The sequence below is a fragment of the Octopus sinensis genome, linkage group LG11 (genome assembly GCF_006345805.1).
Source record: "Octopus sinensis linkage group LG11, ASM634580v1, whole genome shotgun sequence".
NCBI classification, from domain to species: Eukaryota; Metazoa; Mollusca; class Cephalopoda; order Octopoda; family Octopodidae; genus Octopus; species Octopus sinensis.
Genome location: NC_043007.1, coordinates 39,937,582 through 39,955,081, shown reverse-complemented (window position 1 = coordinate 39,955,081; position 17,500 = coordinate 39,937,582). Strand labels below are relative to the sequence as shown.

At 37.2% G+C, this 17,500-nt stretch overlaps 1 long non-coding RNA gene and 1 other non-coding gene across 2 annotated transcripts in view; both read right to left on the bottom strand.

Moving 5' to 3' along the window:
* The window catches only part of LOC118765292, a 16,517-nt gene extending 7,911 nt beyond the window's left edge, over nucleotides 1–8,606 (bottom strand). The window contains exon 1 of the long non-coding RNA XR_005001130.1: nucleotides 8,476–8,606. This is a non-coding gene — a long non-coding RNA (uncharacterized LOC118765292). The remainder of the gene's footprint in view (nucleotides 1–8,475) is intronic.
* Nucleotides 8,607–10,739: 2,133 nt separating this feature from the next.
* LOC115217727 lies at nucleotides 10,740–10,858 on the bottom strand. The gene has a single exon (XR_003882189.1). It is a non-coding gene; the product is annotated as a 5S ribosomal RNA (ribosomal RNA).
* Nucleotides 10,859–17,500: the final 6,642 nt, after the last annotated feature.

Genomic DNA, 17,500 nt, shown 5'->3' with positions numbered 1-17,500 from the left:
AGACGGCATCCTAGTATCTTGTGAAAGAAAAAGGACACACACACGGTAATGTATTCCGAGACATGCATCCAAAAAGAGAGGGTGGCCATGACAGAAATGTATCTGATCATAGGTCGGTTCAGTAAGAGTTAAACTGGGGCTAACCAGCAGTAACAACAACAATAACTACTACTACTACTACTACTACTACTACTACTACTACCCCAATCACATGACTAGGAATTTTTTTAACGGAATTTTGTCGTTTCCATCGATCCCAGTATTTTGACTGGTACTTTATTTTATCGACCTCCACCCCACGACGGGACGCAGGTTTAACTTGGCCTCAGTGGGATTTGAACTGAGAGCATAAAAAGTGTCGGTGGAAATCTACAAACGATTGTGCCAGCTCACCACTCCTGACAAAGAGGAAATAATACAGGTGGATACACATATATGCATATCTATACACCCGCACACCTACACACACATCTATGTAAACATACATATATACGTATTGGCAATCATTCATGTATACATATATGCATAGAAACTTACATTGCATACACACACACACACACACATATTTGTAGACATAGATAGATCCATAGATAGCTAGATAAAATGACAGACAGATAGATAGATAAATAGATAGATAGATAGATAGATAGATAGATAGATAGATAGATAGATAGACTTATTGATAGATAGATAGATAGATAAATAAATAGATAGATAGATAGATAGATAGATAGATAGATAGATAGATAGATAGATAGATAAATTGATTGATTGACATAGAGAGATAGAGTGAGAGAGAGAATGTGACAGGGACAGAGTGAAAGAGAACTTGTGGAAGAGAGAGAGAGAGAGAGAGAGAGAGAGAGTCAGAGGCAGAGAGGGGGAGGTAGGGAGGGAGAGAGACAGGGGAAATCATCGACCAAATCAATCTGGAAGGAATAATAAGAACAAAAGGCCAAAATATGTGACATTGTTCTAATGTTACGAAGTGGTTCACTTGGAAATGCTAAGAGAGAAAGTTAAACATTAATTTCTGCGTAAGGTAGCAGCAGTAGTAGTAGCAGTAGTTGTAATAGAAGTAATGGTAGTTGTGTTAGTGTGATAGTGGTGGTAGTAGTAGTAGTAGTAATAGTAGTGGTGGATTTTGTCGTAGTAGCTCCAGTCGTTTGTCTTAGCTGTCAATAAGTGAAAAAGTGTTGGAGAAGCTTTATGTGTGTGTGTGTGTGTGTGTGTGTCTGTCTGTCTGTCTGTCTGTCTGTCTGTGAGTATACATATGTATGTACACATGCGTGTTGTGTGCTGTGCGTTATTGTAAGATTGTTTTACAAATATATAACCATATATATATATATATATATATATATATATATATATATATATATATATATATGTATATGTGTTTATGTGTGTGTATATACATATATTTATGTATGTATGTATGTATATATATATGTAATATATGTTATGTACATACACACATATGCAGATATATATAGACACACACATATACATATATATATGTGTGTGTATGTATTTGCATATATACCTACGTATACATACATATGTATGTGTGTGTGTGTGTGGATATGTATATATGAATATATATATGTACATATACATATATATATGTGTGTGTGTGTGTGTGGTTGTATACAGAGAGAAATATGGTGAGAAGGTGATGAATATGTGAATATATCACCGAGACAGAGAGAATGAAAGAGAGAGAGGGAGACAGAGAAAATGTCAGAATGTGAGACAAAGTGAAGAGAAAAGGATATTCGTCTAAGCATTTTATAAGCATTTGCTTTCAATGCAATTTCAAGCGTACAATAACAAGAAAAACAACAACAACAATAACATTTAACAGTAGCAAAGAACAACAATAAGCACAACAATCATGGCTGCTGCCAACATAATAACTCCCATAACCACCTCCACATCCAATCGGCCGCCATTGCTTTCTCCATCCATTTTGTTAACGCTCTTAAAAACCTGGCTTCCATTACACCTGTAACAAAAGAAGACGAAATAGCGGACATTTGGCCGTGGCCGTGCTGGTGGGAGTGATGGTGGGTGACGATGGTGTTGTATGGAGCGATATAGGTAGTGGTGTGATGGTGGTGGTGGTGGTGGTGGTGGTGGCGTGGGTGCAGTTGTGAGGCAGCAGTGGTGATGGCGGTTGTGTTGGTGACGGTGTGGTGTTATAGTTTGTGTGGAAAACTTTGGAGGGGTTTGGTGTTGGCTCTCTAGCGGTGATGATGGGAGGGATGTTTTGGATGTGGCGGCGGCGGCGGCGGTGGTGATGGTGGCGGTGTTGTAGGCTTGGCGCTGTGGTGCTGTGGTAGTGGTGGTGGTAATTGCGTGGTGATAGTGGTCTGAGAGTGGTGGTGCATGTGCAATTGGTTATGGATGTTGTTGTTGAGGTGGTGGTGATAGTGATGGTGATGGTGGTGTTAGAGGTTGTGTCGGTGATGGTAGTGAAGCTAGTGTTGGAGACAGGCGGAGGTCGTCGTTGTGGTAATTTTGATGGTGTTAGGTGGTAGTAGTAGTAATAGTAGTAGTAGTAGTAGTAGTAGTAGTAGTAGTAGTAGTAGTAGTAGTAGTAGTGGCGAAGGTGGTGCCGGCAGTGTTAGTCGTGATAGTAGTAGTGGTGATGGTAATGATGGTGGTAGTAATAGTAGTGGTGTAGTTGTGGTGGTGGTGATAGTGGTGGTGATAGTGGCGGCGGTAGTAGTGATAATGGTAGTGGAAGTTGCAGTGGTAGTAAAAGTTGTGGTGGTAGTGGACGTTGTGGTGGTAGTGGACGTTGTGGTGGTAGTGGACGTTGTGGTGGTAGTAGAGGTTGTGGTGGTAGTGGACGTGGTGGTGGTAGTGGGATGTGATAGTATCGGTGGTAGTGGTGTGGGTAACGGTAGCGGTGGGGATGGTATTGCGAATGATAGTAGTGGTGATAGTGGTGGTTAACTTGGTGACGGTGCAGATGCTAATGGTAGTAAGGATGGCAATGAGGATTGATGGTGGTAGTTGTGGTGTTGATGGTGATGACGATGGCAGTGGTAGTTGTGGAAATGGCGAAGCCAGTGACATCTGTGGTGGTGGAAAGGTTAGTAGTGGTCGAGTTGGTTGTGGTGGTGGAGGTGATCATAGGTATATATTGCTTTAGATCAGCTCTGACCGAGCGGCCTTATGATCAAAACCGTTCTAGTCACGCCCATTCCGCTTTTTAAAAGGTATATATAGGATTACATTATCTAATGTAACGCTATCCTTTCTCAAAGTTGCTCTTTCGGTCGAAATTTGAAGGACATTCGGTCGCTATTTCGATTATAATTTGAAGAACATTTGGTTGCTATTTCGATTGTAATTTGAAGGACATTCAGTTGCTATTTCGATTGTAATTTAAAGGACATTCGGTTGCTATTTCGATTGTAATTTGAAGAACATTCGGTTGCTATTTCGGTTGAAATTTGAAGAACATTCGGTTGCTATTTCGATTGTAATTTGAAGGACATTCAGTTGCTATTTCGGTTGAAATTTGAATGACATTCAGTTGCTATTTTAATTATAATTTAAAGAACATTCGGTTGCTATTTCGATTGTAATTAGAACTTTCGGTTGATACTATGATTGTAATTTGAAAACCATTCGGTCGCTATTTCGGTTTCAAGGAGATTCGGTTGCTATTTCCGTTGTAATTTGAAGGAAATTCGGTTGCTATTTCTAGTAGATCTAGTGACCATGTGGATGTTTACACTCTTTCCCAGTGTTACTTGTGGTAACTGTCAGTAGCCATAGTGTTGAAAAACTGTAGTATTTGTACTTAATCGTCACCACCAACATTCACTACAATCTCTTCACACTAACCCCGTTGAACAGTTCTCTATCTTCTTTAATAATTATGATTGTTTTAATCTACTTTCCTCATATCCCCTCTTACTAACGCACTAGGCCGGCTCGAATAGTTTGCAACCAAATTTTCTAAAATCACAACCTACTGACCTTTAAAAACGAGTTAACATATTGAGCAAGTTATTGAGTACATAAAAAACAAAACAAAACAGGATGGACATATACCGGAACGCCTGTGATCATTAGTCTGTTCAATAAGAGTTTATCTAGGATTAAAGAGCAACGATATTAATACGACAAATTACATGTCGTACTCCCCCCACCAAAAAAAAATAATCTCTCAGCCCCTTGCTATAGCTGTTTTCTGCTCTCTAAATTTCACGGTAGAAGTTGATGTTGGTCGAACGCAGATTCCATTCTCTTAGTCACACACCTCTCTTACCTATGGATTAGGAGCAATGTCTTCCGTTTACTCAAGTTCAGAGTGTTTTTTTTTTTATATCACTTCCATTCTCTAAATACATCGGTTTCCCTTGGGCGATCTTTGACTTCTAGGTGTAAATAACTGCGGGAAAGCTAATGAAATCAAAACATTCCGGGAAAAATACAATAGACTTGGGTGTCCTGAATTAACGAAACGAATATGTAAATGTATAAAATGTCATCATTACGGATTTCTCTTTAAGGCGGCGAGCTGGCAGAATCGTTAAGGCGCTGGACGAAATGCTTAGCCGTATTTCGTCTGCCGCTACGTTCTGGGTTCAAATTCCGCCGAGGTCGACTTTGCCTTTCATCCTTTCGAGGTCGATAAATTAAGTACCAGTTACGCACTTGGGTCGATATAATCGACTTAATCAGTTTGTCTGTCCTTATTTGTCCTCTCTGTGTTTTGCCCCTTATGGGTAGTAAAGAAATAGGTATTTCGTCTGCCGCTACGTTCTAAGTTCAAATTCCGCCGAGGTCGACTTTGCCTTTCATCCTTTCGGGATCGATTAAATAAGTACCAGTTACGCACTGGGGTCGATATAATCGACTTAATCCGTTTGTCTGTCCTTATTTGTCCTCTCTGTGTTTTGCCCCTTATGGGTAGTAAAGAAATAGGTATTTCGTCTGCCGCTACGTTCTAAGTTCAAATTCTGCCGAGGTCGACTTTGCCTTTCATCCTTTTGAGGTCATCTCTGTGTTTAGCCCCTTGTGGGTAGTGAAGAAATAGGTATTTCGTCTGCCGTTACGTTCTGAGTTCAAATTTCGACGAGGTCGACTTTGCACAAGTTCCTTAGTGAGAATTCCTTCGGCACTTTACATGTGAGTTCGAAAAATTAAGTACCAGTTTGGGCCTTGTGCTGGAGTAGAAAAGAAAAGAATATTCAAAATTTGAAACTATTGTCACTGATTTCTCTTTAAAGCGGTGAGCTGGCAGAATCGTTAGTACGTCTGGCAAGAATGCTTAGAGGCATTTCTCGCCCACCAAATTCCAGGTCTTGTGACTACAATGGAAAACATTGTTACACATTTCTCTAAAGGCGGATAGAGAGTAGAACCTTTAGTGCGTCAGACAAAATTCTTATCGACAATTCTTTCGGCACTTTATATTCTGCGTTCAAATGCTTTGCAATACTTCGGCACCATTAAAGTAAGACCCACATGGGTCACTATAATAGAAGCGATTTACATGTAAACTACATGTGCATGAAGCTCACAAGCAGCGTATTAACATGCCTGATCAAGACATGTATAATAAATACTCAAGATTAGATACATACATGCATGCAAACACATATCTATGAAGAGAATAAAACGACTTTTAGATATACTGTATTATATCTGTATTAAACATGACTGTGTTGTTGTTCTATCGTTTCTATAAATGTTTTTATTTTGCATATCGTCGTATTCTTAAGATGTCTGCGTCGCAAGCACATCACGTGCGACCTTGCAGTACTCCAGAATGTCCGTCTTGTCCAATTATTAAGTCAGCTAATAAACGAAAATGCATGTATTTATATATGTATGAGTGTGTGTGTGTGTTTGTTTGTTTGTGTGTGTGTATGTGTGTGTATATTTTTTCTGTAGTTTCAGCTCAGAGCTGCGGCCATCTATCTATCTATCTATCTATCTATCTATCTATCTATCTATCTATCTATCTACTATCTATCTATCTATCTATCAATATATATTATCTATCTATCTATCTATATATATGTAATATATATATGTATATATATGTGTTATATATCTATATATATATATTATATATATAATATATATATATAATACACACATATATATATACTATATACATATAGGATACATAGACAGATGGATATATATACGTAGATGTATGTATCTTTATCTATCTATCTATCTATCTATCTATCTATCTATCTACCTATCGATCTCCTTCTATATATATGTTTATATATACGAACACACTCACACAGTCACAGTCATACAAACATTTATACATATGTACAAATATAGACAGAGCCTCTGCGTATTTCTGATTGAATAAGGCAAATAAATTGAGCATTTTTAATCTTATACAGAGAACAACAGTTTCAGCTTTTATCTTGACTTGTTTGCTAACGAAGTGCATGTGTTCAGCGGACTGTGTCAAAGCTTGCACTCCTGGGTTTAGTGTGTGTGTGTGTGTGTGTGTGTGTGTGTGTGTGGTGTGTGTGTGTGCGTAGTTTTGCAGAGAAAGTGGATATAGGTTGGGATGGAAGGTTAGAGACACTCTGAGATATGGGGTGCGGTCTGGTGAAGCAGACGTGATGTTAAAAGGAATTACAGCGTATGTATATGTGTATGTCTTTGTGTATATATATATTATATATATATATATATATATAATATATATATATGTGTGTGGTGTGTGTGTGTACATATATCGAGACACGCATACATACATAGACAAGTATGTATGTACGTGTATATATAAATTCATACACAGACACACAGTCACACACTTACACAGACGCACACATATATGCATATATATTACACACACACACACACACATATATATATATAGTATGTATGTATTTATATATATATATATATATATATATATAATATATATTATATATATATGTATAATATATGTATGTATATATATGTATATGTATATATATATATATGTTGGTCATATCGGGTCATAAAGGGAATTGTTTACACAAAACAGCAAACTTTGACGAATCGAGCAAATATATATACACAGACACTCAGAATGTCAGGAGAGTAACTATAAACACACACATACATACGCGTGCACGTATACATCTGTGCGGGCGCATATTTGTAAGTATGTAGGTATAAATGTACGTGTGTGTGTGTGCGCGTGCGTTTACGGGTGTGTGCATGTGTGTGTGTGTGTGTATGTGTAGTTTTGCAGAGAGTGAGTACATTCCGCCTCATTGTATATCTGCATATAGATTGTTACGAATGTATAGATATACGTACTTACACTCACACGCACACACACACAGAGGCACCCACCCACACACAGAGGCACACACCCACACACTCATACACACACATCAGTATATTGAAAATAGAAATTTGTGAATACAAATAGTATGTGTGTGCTTGTGAATATATATATATATGTATGCATGTATGTATATATATATATACGCCTGTATGTATATATATACATATATATGTATGTATATATACGCCTGTATGTATATATATATATATATATATATATATGTATGTATGTTTATATATATATATTCATGTATACATACATATATATGTGTATGTATGTATGTATATATATATATATATATATATATTATATATATATATATATATATTGTGAAAGGCAATAGCTATAGAATATAAGATTAACTTTTATTAAACAAATGGTATATGACTTCATAACCATTATAGTTATTTCTGCCAGGCGTTCAACCTTATGCCGCCATTATGTAAATTTAGTTAGGTTTGTCGTAATTTTATTTGTATTCTCTATAAGTAGCTTTATGCTTCTTGACTTCGGCAGTTTGAGAGACAAGAGTAAGCGATTTCTGATGTGATTTCTTTAATGAGTGTCGAAACTCGTCGGTTCGATCCTCTTTGTAAGCTGGTGAGGGTTTTGTGGTGTAACAACGAGGAACATTTTCATAAGGAGAGTAAATAGATTATAGAACGTATGCCATGTACTTTTGCCTGCATATCAAATTTCAACCTATGTTGTATTGATACTCTGTATACACATCTATACATACATATATAGATGTATGCATAGATGCATACGTACGTACACACATACTTACACACGCACACACACGCATATATATATATTTAATATTTTCTCAAGAGTTTGCCTTGTAAACTGTTTTTAACATTTTTTAATTATTATTATCAAAGAATGTATATATTTATTGTAATACATTGTGACAACCAGAACTTCACACAACAAAGCTTTTACAAAGCTTTACATTTTACTTTTGACAATCTTTTTCTAAAAATGTGAAACCGGTCAAGTGAATAAACATCTTTTGAAATTGCATTTTCAAACCTTCTTTCCGTATATATATATATATATATATATATATATATATATATATATATATACTCACACACTCCCACAGTCACATATATCTCCTCGAACTAAACGAGGGTGTATTTTCCAAAACGGAGGCTAACACTTTTCTCCATGTGATCGGATTGAAAAATTGTTAAGACACTAGGATAGTTTCCTACTTATCTTAACATGAAACCATGTTAGCATTAATTCACAAATAAAGGAATTATAGCCACCAGTGTGGTGTTGAGCACTAATTTTAATCGTTTGACGTTTACGTATGTGTGTGTGTGTATAATGAATGAGCACAAACAAGGAAGATGCACAAGGACACGTTTTAAGAAGTTTGTTATAATTATAATGCTTGAAAGGAAAAGGAAAGTGGATTAACGTTTCGGCGGCTAGTTCTTCATCAGAAAAAATACGAGGCAAGGTGGTGGAAAAAAGAAAAAAAGAAAATGCTGAGGCCGGAAGGAAATGCATTTCTATAGGAAGGAATTAGGGAGAGAGGGAGAAATGGGGCGTTCTGGACATGAATAGGAAGGTATCCATGCAGGTAGATGAGATTAGAGGCAGGTGTGTAAGTGGTATGTGTGCGGGTAGTGGCAAAGTATGTGAACGGCAGAATTTGAATTCAGAATATACAGACAGACGAAATGCCACTGAACATCTTGCCCGGAATGTTAACAATCCTGCTAGCTTTAGCAACAACAGCAGCAGCAGCAACAACAATGATAATATGATGATGATGATGATGATGATGATGATGCAGTACTAGGCACTGGCTCGTACATTGTTTTGTCTTGGCATAAAAGATGGGCTACAGCAAATATTCTGCTCAATACCACAGATTCGCTTGTCAGTTGTTTGACCTTAACAAGTTGAGCATGTCCCTTAGTGGCTGACGATATGAGCATCTCTGAGTAGCGGGGAAGCATCATAGGCACGTGTTGAGAGAAATTCTTTGGAGGTTTGAATAATGCAACTCTGGAAACATGGGTGTTTCATTCATCATTCTTAAACAACCCTTATTCAGGGACCTTTTGAGCGGGATGGTCTACTCGATCTGAAGAAAATTCTAACTGGGCACCACCTGCAAGGTCATGCGCTGTTTATCTTGATATGAGATCACCATGTCGCGCACATATGGTTGTGATGCATGTGCCTGGTGTACTCTTATCAGACGAGTAGTCTTGATGGGTCTTCGTATATTTGTACTCCAGTGTCACCTTGACGGCATGCGCGGCTCTCTCACTCAATAACAACAACAACAACAACAACAATAGTAATAATAATAATAACAATAATAATAATAATAATAATAATAATAATAATAATGATAATAATAATAATAATAATAATAATAATAATGATGATGATGATGATGATGATGATGATAATAATAATATAATAATAATAATAATAATAATAATAATAATAATAATAATAATCTTTTCACAAGGTCTGAAATTTGTGGTGAGGGGACCAGTCGATTAGATCGAGCCCAGTACTAAACTGGTACTTAATTTATCGACCATGAAAGTATGAAAGGCAAAGTCGACCCCTGCAGCATTTGAACACAACGTAAAGACGTACAAAATGCCGCGTAGCATTTTGCCCGGCGTGCTAACGATTCTACCAGATTGCCGTCTTACTACTACTACTACTACTACTACTACTACTACTACTACTACTACTACTACTACTACTACTACTAATAATAATAATAATAATAATAATAATAATAATAATAATAACCATAATAATGGTTTCAAATTTTGCCTCAAGGGCAAGAATTTTAGGGTAGGAGTGAGTCTATTACATCGCCCCCATTGGTCAACTTCTACTCATTTTATCAACCCCGAAAGGATGAAAGGTAACGTCGACCTCGGTGGAATTTGAACCCAGAAAGTAGCGACGGGCGAAATACCGGTAAGCATTTTGTCCGGTGCGCTAACGATTCTACCATTTCGTCGCCTTACTAATTCCTCGACTATCGCGATATGTGGATATCTGCGAAATAGAAACAGTACTGTAATCTTTTACTCTTTTACTTTTCTACCGGTCTCTTTTACCGAACCGCTAAGTTACGGGGACGCAAACACACCAGCATCGGTTGTCAAGCGATGTTGGGTGGACAAACACAGATACACAAACAGACACATATATAAACATATACATATATACGACAGGCTTCTTTCAGTTTCTGTCTACCAAATCCACTCACAAGGCCTTGGTCGGCCCGAGGCTTTAGTAGAAGACACTTGCCCAAGTGCCACGCAGTGGGACTGAACCCGGAGCCATGTGGTTGGTAAGCAAGCTACTTATGACACATCCACTCCTGCGTCTATAGTGACGCTTACAGCACCTAGGTTTCCCAAGCGGTCACCCATCTAAATACTAACTAGGCTCGACGTTGCTTAAATTCGGTGATCGGACGAGAACCGGTGCTTTCAACGTGATATGGCCGTATTTTTTAAAAATAATTTTTATAATTTGTATATAACACCACGGAAGAATCGACGGAAGCTTAAATAATAAACCGCGATAGGTGAACCTCGATATCGCGCGGGATTACTGTAATTACAATAACAATAATATTGATATCAAGGAGAAGGAGAATTTTTTTCAGAACCCGGAACCTTGCGGTTAGGTAGCGCACTTCTTACCACACAGCCAGGCTTATAGTTTTGCTACGATGGATATATTGATGGCAATGTTTGGATAACATCTTATAAATAAATGGTATAAACAATATCTTGGCATACCTAAATGTCTATCTTTTATCTTATTATTATTACACGCTGGAATTACACAGTTCTTATAGACAATTCTTCTTCTCCGGAACTGGTTTTACCTTGATTAGGAATTTGGATTATAAGAGATTTAGATCTTCCGACTACTAATCCGTTGTTCAGTTCAAATATAGTAACTTTGGACATACATATATACACATACGTATATACATATATACACACAGACATATATACATACATACGTACGTGCACTCACACGCACGTGCGCGAACACATATAAATACATACACACACATATGTATATACCTGGACGTACATATACCTGTACCTATACCTTTCTATCTATCTACCTATTTATATATATATATATTATATATATAATATATATATATATAATCAAATAATATATACACATATATCTATATATAAAATATATACATACATATAAAATATATATGTGTTTGTGTGTATGTGTGTGTGTATTCCAGAGGGTGATAAGTTCAAAGAAGCTATGTCTGGCCACTTAGAATAATGAATTCAAAGATAAGTCTGAGAGTGAATAAACAACATTTAATCCATAATCGTTAGTTCGAAATAATATATTTTGTTGAACTAACGATAATAGATTAATGTGTGTGTGTGTGTATGTGTGTGTGTGTGTGTGTGTGTGTGTGTTGAAACCTTGTCTCTTGCGTTAGTAGAAGAATATATATACATACACATATATATACATCTACACGCAAATACACATACATATAGTTATTTTGAGGATACGGTTACCTCTTAAAAAGGGATGTTAACATCCAAGCTTCACCGGTTTAATTTTATATATCGATGAAACGTTCAAGAGTCCAGTATTACTTAATATATTAAGATACAATTTTTAATTTACTAATTTGTAATTGAATGAGTTGAACTTGAAAAAAACTTTAGGTAACAGAGAACTTTGACAATATGTTAATAAATTGAAGTTTAGCAGTTAAAACTCAATTTTCTCCTTATATATATATATATATATATATATATATTATATATATATATATATGGCGGTGCCCCAGCATGGCCACAGCTTATGAGCTGAAACTAGATAAAATTTTTAAAAAATAAAATAAAAAATATATATATCTTTTTTCTCTTTTACTTGTTTCAGTCATTTGACTGCGGCCATGCTGGAGCACCGCCTTTAGTCGAGCAAATCGACCCCAGGACTTATTCTTTGTAAGCCTAGTACTTATTCTATCGGCCTCTTTTGCCGAACCTCTAAGTTACGGGGACAACCAGCATCGGTTGTCAAGCGATGTTGGGGGAAGGGGACAAACACAGACACACAAACATATACACACATACATATATATATGATTCCGTCCACGAAATCCACTCAGAAGGCTTTGGTCGGCCCGAGGCTTTAGTAGAAGACACTTGCCCATTTCTACAGCTGAGTGAATTGGTGCAACGGGAAATAAAGTGTCTTGCTCAAGAACACAACACGCAGCCCAATCCAGGAATCGAACTCACAACTTCACGATCGTAAACTCGACCCTCTAACCACTGAGTCATGTGCCTTCACTAAAACCAATATGTATATGTATGTATAATATATGTATGCATCTATAAGCGCAGGAGTATGTGTAGCTAGGCGCAGGCATGGTAGTGTCGTAAAAATTTGCTTCCCAACCGTATGGTTCCGTGTTCAGTCTTACTGCATGACACCTTGGGCAGGTGTCCTCTACAATAACCTCGGGCCGACCAAAGCCTTGCAAGTGGATTTGGTAGAAGGAAACTTATAGAAGCTTGTCATATAATATATATATATATATATATATATATATATATATATTATATATATATAATATATATATATATATACATGAGAGTCAAATAAAGACATATATATATATAATGAATATACATGTGTGCGTGTGTGTATGTGTGTCTTGGGTCTTTGTTTGCCCCCCACCAACGCCTGACAACCAGTGTTGGTTTGTTTACGTCCTCGTAGCTTAGCGGTTAGGCATAAGAGGTTGACAGAATAAGTGCCAGGCTACAAAGAAAAAAAGAAAGGAAAAAATACTGCGCTTGATTCATTGGACTAAAAATTCTTCAAGGCGGTGACCCAGCATGGCCGTAGTCTAATGACTGAAACAAGTAAACGGTAAAAGACGTTTGTATGTATGTGTGCATGTATGTATGTATGTATGTATGTATGTATGTATGTATGTATGTATGTATGTATGTATGTATGTACGTATGTATGTATGTATGTATGCATGTATGTATGTATGTGTGTATGTATGTATGCATGTATGCATGTATGTATGTATGTATGTATGTATGCATGCATGTATGCATGTATGTATGTATGTATGCATATATGTATGTATGCATGTATGCATGTATGCATGTATGTATGTATGCATGTATGCATGTATGCATGTATGTATGTACGTATGTATGTATGCATGTATGCATGTATGCATGTATGTATGTATGTATGCATGTATGTATGTATGTATGTATGTATGTATGTATGTATGTGTGTGTGTGTCTGTGTCTGTGTGTGCACGTATATAAATAATATAGTGACTGAGCAGCCATAAATACGTCGCGAATGCTGGTGCAGTCCCACTTTCTGAGCAGAATGTTCTAAGCCTTTTATTTCCTCTGTGTCTGTAGGACTATCTTTTTAAGTATGTGGTTGATATTCTGTATACACAGCATCTCTAATTGATACATCATTGAATTCATGCCAGCTGTTCTGCATTTGTTGTAACATTTTGAATATGGCTAATTCACTAGTCTAGAAATAATGCGTCTAGCTATCTTCCAAAAGTCTCCGGCTGGTTACGACCTTTGGTTGTGATTCGTATAGCCTATGAGTTATAGTTATATAATTGCTGGCTTTTAAATATCAAGCTCTTCCTGATGCGAAATTTTGTAATAGGAAGTTTTAGAGATCTAATCGTTGTCCTGAGTGCAAAAGCTTGCTGGATATCCACGAAGAAACCTCTATGCGAACACTAACGCGCGTATGTAAACGCATGCATGTATGTACGTATGCACGTACATACCTGTCTGTCTGTATGTCTGTCTGTCTGTCTGTCTGTCTATCTATCTATCTATCTATCTATCTATCTATCTATCTATATTTATTATTTATTTATTTATCTTTCTATCTATCAATACACGTACACCCACAAGCACACACAACACTCATATTTTAAATATGTATATATATATATATTATATATATATATATATATATATATATATATATTATATATGTGTGTGTGTGTGTGTGTGTGTGTGCGTATGTATTTATATATAAATATAAATATATATATTAGGGAGATGTACTTACATAGCAAGTGACCTGATCTGAGATCGTGTGCTGGAACGAAAACAATTGCAGCGTGGAAGGAGTTTAGAAGCCATTTAAGAAACACACAAAAACCGTTAGATTCACTTCAACATTTAAATTTAATTTGTCAAAATACTTTCGTCGCTTTGAGACCGCGACCTGTTCACTGACAAAACTCCGTGCTGCACGGAGTTTATATATATATATATATATATATAATATATATATATATATATATATATAACAAACAACGAAGTGTTTTATTCAAGTTTGGTACACGTGTTTTGTTAGGAACTTTTATTTCAATGTAAACATAAAAGAATACACCGTACGACTCCCAAGCGCATCAGCAACTTCTCAAAACGAGTGAAGAATGACTTGTTGAGTAATCCATCGGTTTTCATCAGCTAGTAGCTTGCTTCACTTTATAATATACCTCGAATCTTCATGGATCCATTGCAATCGAATATGAGAGACCCCCTTCGGTCATGACTGACCGTGGGATTGCATTTAAAAAGTTACCCTCCCAGGGCACAAGTCCGGGCAAGGTTGTTTATGGAAGACCAGCAGTCGCCCATGCATACCGGCCTCAGCTCTCCACGCCACCAGTGTTATCCAAGGGAAAGACAACAGCCGATACAGCTTGGCACCTGTGATGTCACAACTCATTTCTACGGTTGAGTGAACTGGATCAACGTGAAATAAAGAGTCTTGCTCAAGAACACAACACGCAGCCTGATCCGGGATTCGAAGTCACAACCTCACGATCGAAAGCTCGACGCTCTAACCACTGAGCCATGCGCCTTCACAATCGAATATATATATGTATATATATGTATGTATATATAGACATACATGCAAGTTTACTCACAGACACGCGCGTGCCTGCGCAAACTAAGAGCTATATTAAGTTATGTAATAAAGGCTCAGAGCTTTGTTGCTTTGAATTCTTTGAATTCTGCAAAAGAAAATAATTTTAAGAAATCCGAAAAAATAGCAGATATCAACTTTGCCATTCATCGTTCGTCATTGATGCTTATGTGAAGGGCGGGGTGCAACTCTTCATGTAAGCATGTAGGTGTCTCCATACGAGAGGATGTGTGCCTGTCCAATGTCAAAACAGATGATCATCTGCATAGCTACAATGTTCTCCTGCCAATACACTAGTTTGTCGTTGTCTACCAGGTGGAACTAACGCATACCTACAGGAGATATACAGATTTATGAAAGTTGACTCCTGTCGGGGTTCTTAAACGGGTACCATGCCCTACTACAGGGCAATCATAACTACACAGGATAGGGTCGTTACTCCGTGAGTTATTCACAAAGTACCCATGTATGAATGTGAATCCTAAATATTATGCATGATGATTGAATATCATACATGGTCGTTAACTACATGCCATATTTAGTTCACGTTACTCCATGAGAATCATTCGGTTTCCCAGTTTGTGTGACTTATATATTCCTCCCTGGAGGGGACGTCGATCCGCCAGTCCGCTGGTCCGCCGCAGGATTATTCATTTTCACCTACAGTGAAACTGAAACATTTTGCTCAAGAACACATTACACCGCCCCATTCAAGAATCAAAACCACAATATTGCGATCATGAGTCCAACATCCTAACCACTAAGCCATGTGCCTCCACAACTCCATGTTATACATGAATGTTAAATGTTATACATGAATAGTAATGATGATATCACTGAATAACTGAATCGACCAGACTATTGGCTATTGTATGTATGACCATGTATATGCATATGTGTATATTATATTCCAGTCCGAACAACACAAGTCCATATATATGTATGAATGCATGTCTTTTTGTATACATGTACAGCTGAATGTGTGCGTGTATATATATATATATATATATATATATATATATAATATACGGGATTATGTTTCTATGTCATGTATGTCTGCATGTGTTTACGTCCGAGAATGTATGTATGTATTTATGTATGTATGCATATATATATATATATATATGTATGCATGTGTGTCTGTATGTATCTTATCGTATGCACGCGTGTATATATATGTGTGGGCGTTTGTGTGTGTGTGTGTGTGTGTGTGTGTGAGCGTTGAGATGTGTGCGCATGTGTGTCCGTACGTTATTCTAAGCGTGTGTTTGTGCTTGCGCGTGTGCCTCTGTGTGGTGTGTGCGTATGTGGTGCTTGTATGTGTGTGTGTGCATGTGTGTGTACACAAGTGCGTTTCCAAACACCATTATTATAATGGCTTGATAGCTCAAGATTTCAATCAAGAACACAAGAGAACATGGGGCTTGGAATGGGTAGCAGGAGAAGGAGGAAGATGAGGAGGAGTGGGAGGGGGAGGAGAGAGAGGGAAGACGAGGAGGAGACAGAAGTCACTTATGACTTCTTATCTCATCTTCTCATCTCTCTTTCTCTTTCTCTCCGTCTCTCTCACACTCTCACTCACACTCTCTCGCACGCTCTCTCTCTCCCTCTTCTATGAGTTTCTCTCTATCTCTTCGTCCATCTCATTTGCCTTTTTCATTCCTACGGTCGTTTCATGCTTCTCTCTTCCTATCTCGCCTTCGTTGCTTACCACGTTCCCTTTTTTTTTTCTATCTAAAACAAATGACAGCTTATCGAATTCGTTCTCGGTCGTTGGTTTAGCCATGCGTGACGAGTGGCAGTGAAACCGATGTTTGTCTTGCGTTTGCGTAAACGACCGTCACCACCCATTCACCCACCAACCCACCCCAACCAAAAAAAAAAATAACAACAACAATACTAAACAGAACAGTGAAAGTGAAAATGTAAAAGCAAAACAAAAATGTAAAACGAAAGGCTACATAAAAATACTAAGAAATAAAAAAAAATACGAAGTCATTCAAAGTAATGTGTGTATGCATGTATGTATATATATATACACACACACAAAAACACACATACATGCAAACGACAAGACCAACGGCAAAGCATTAAAACAAACGTCAAGCCATAAACACAGATACACACATGCAC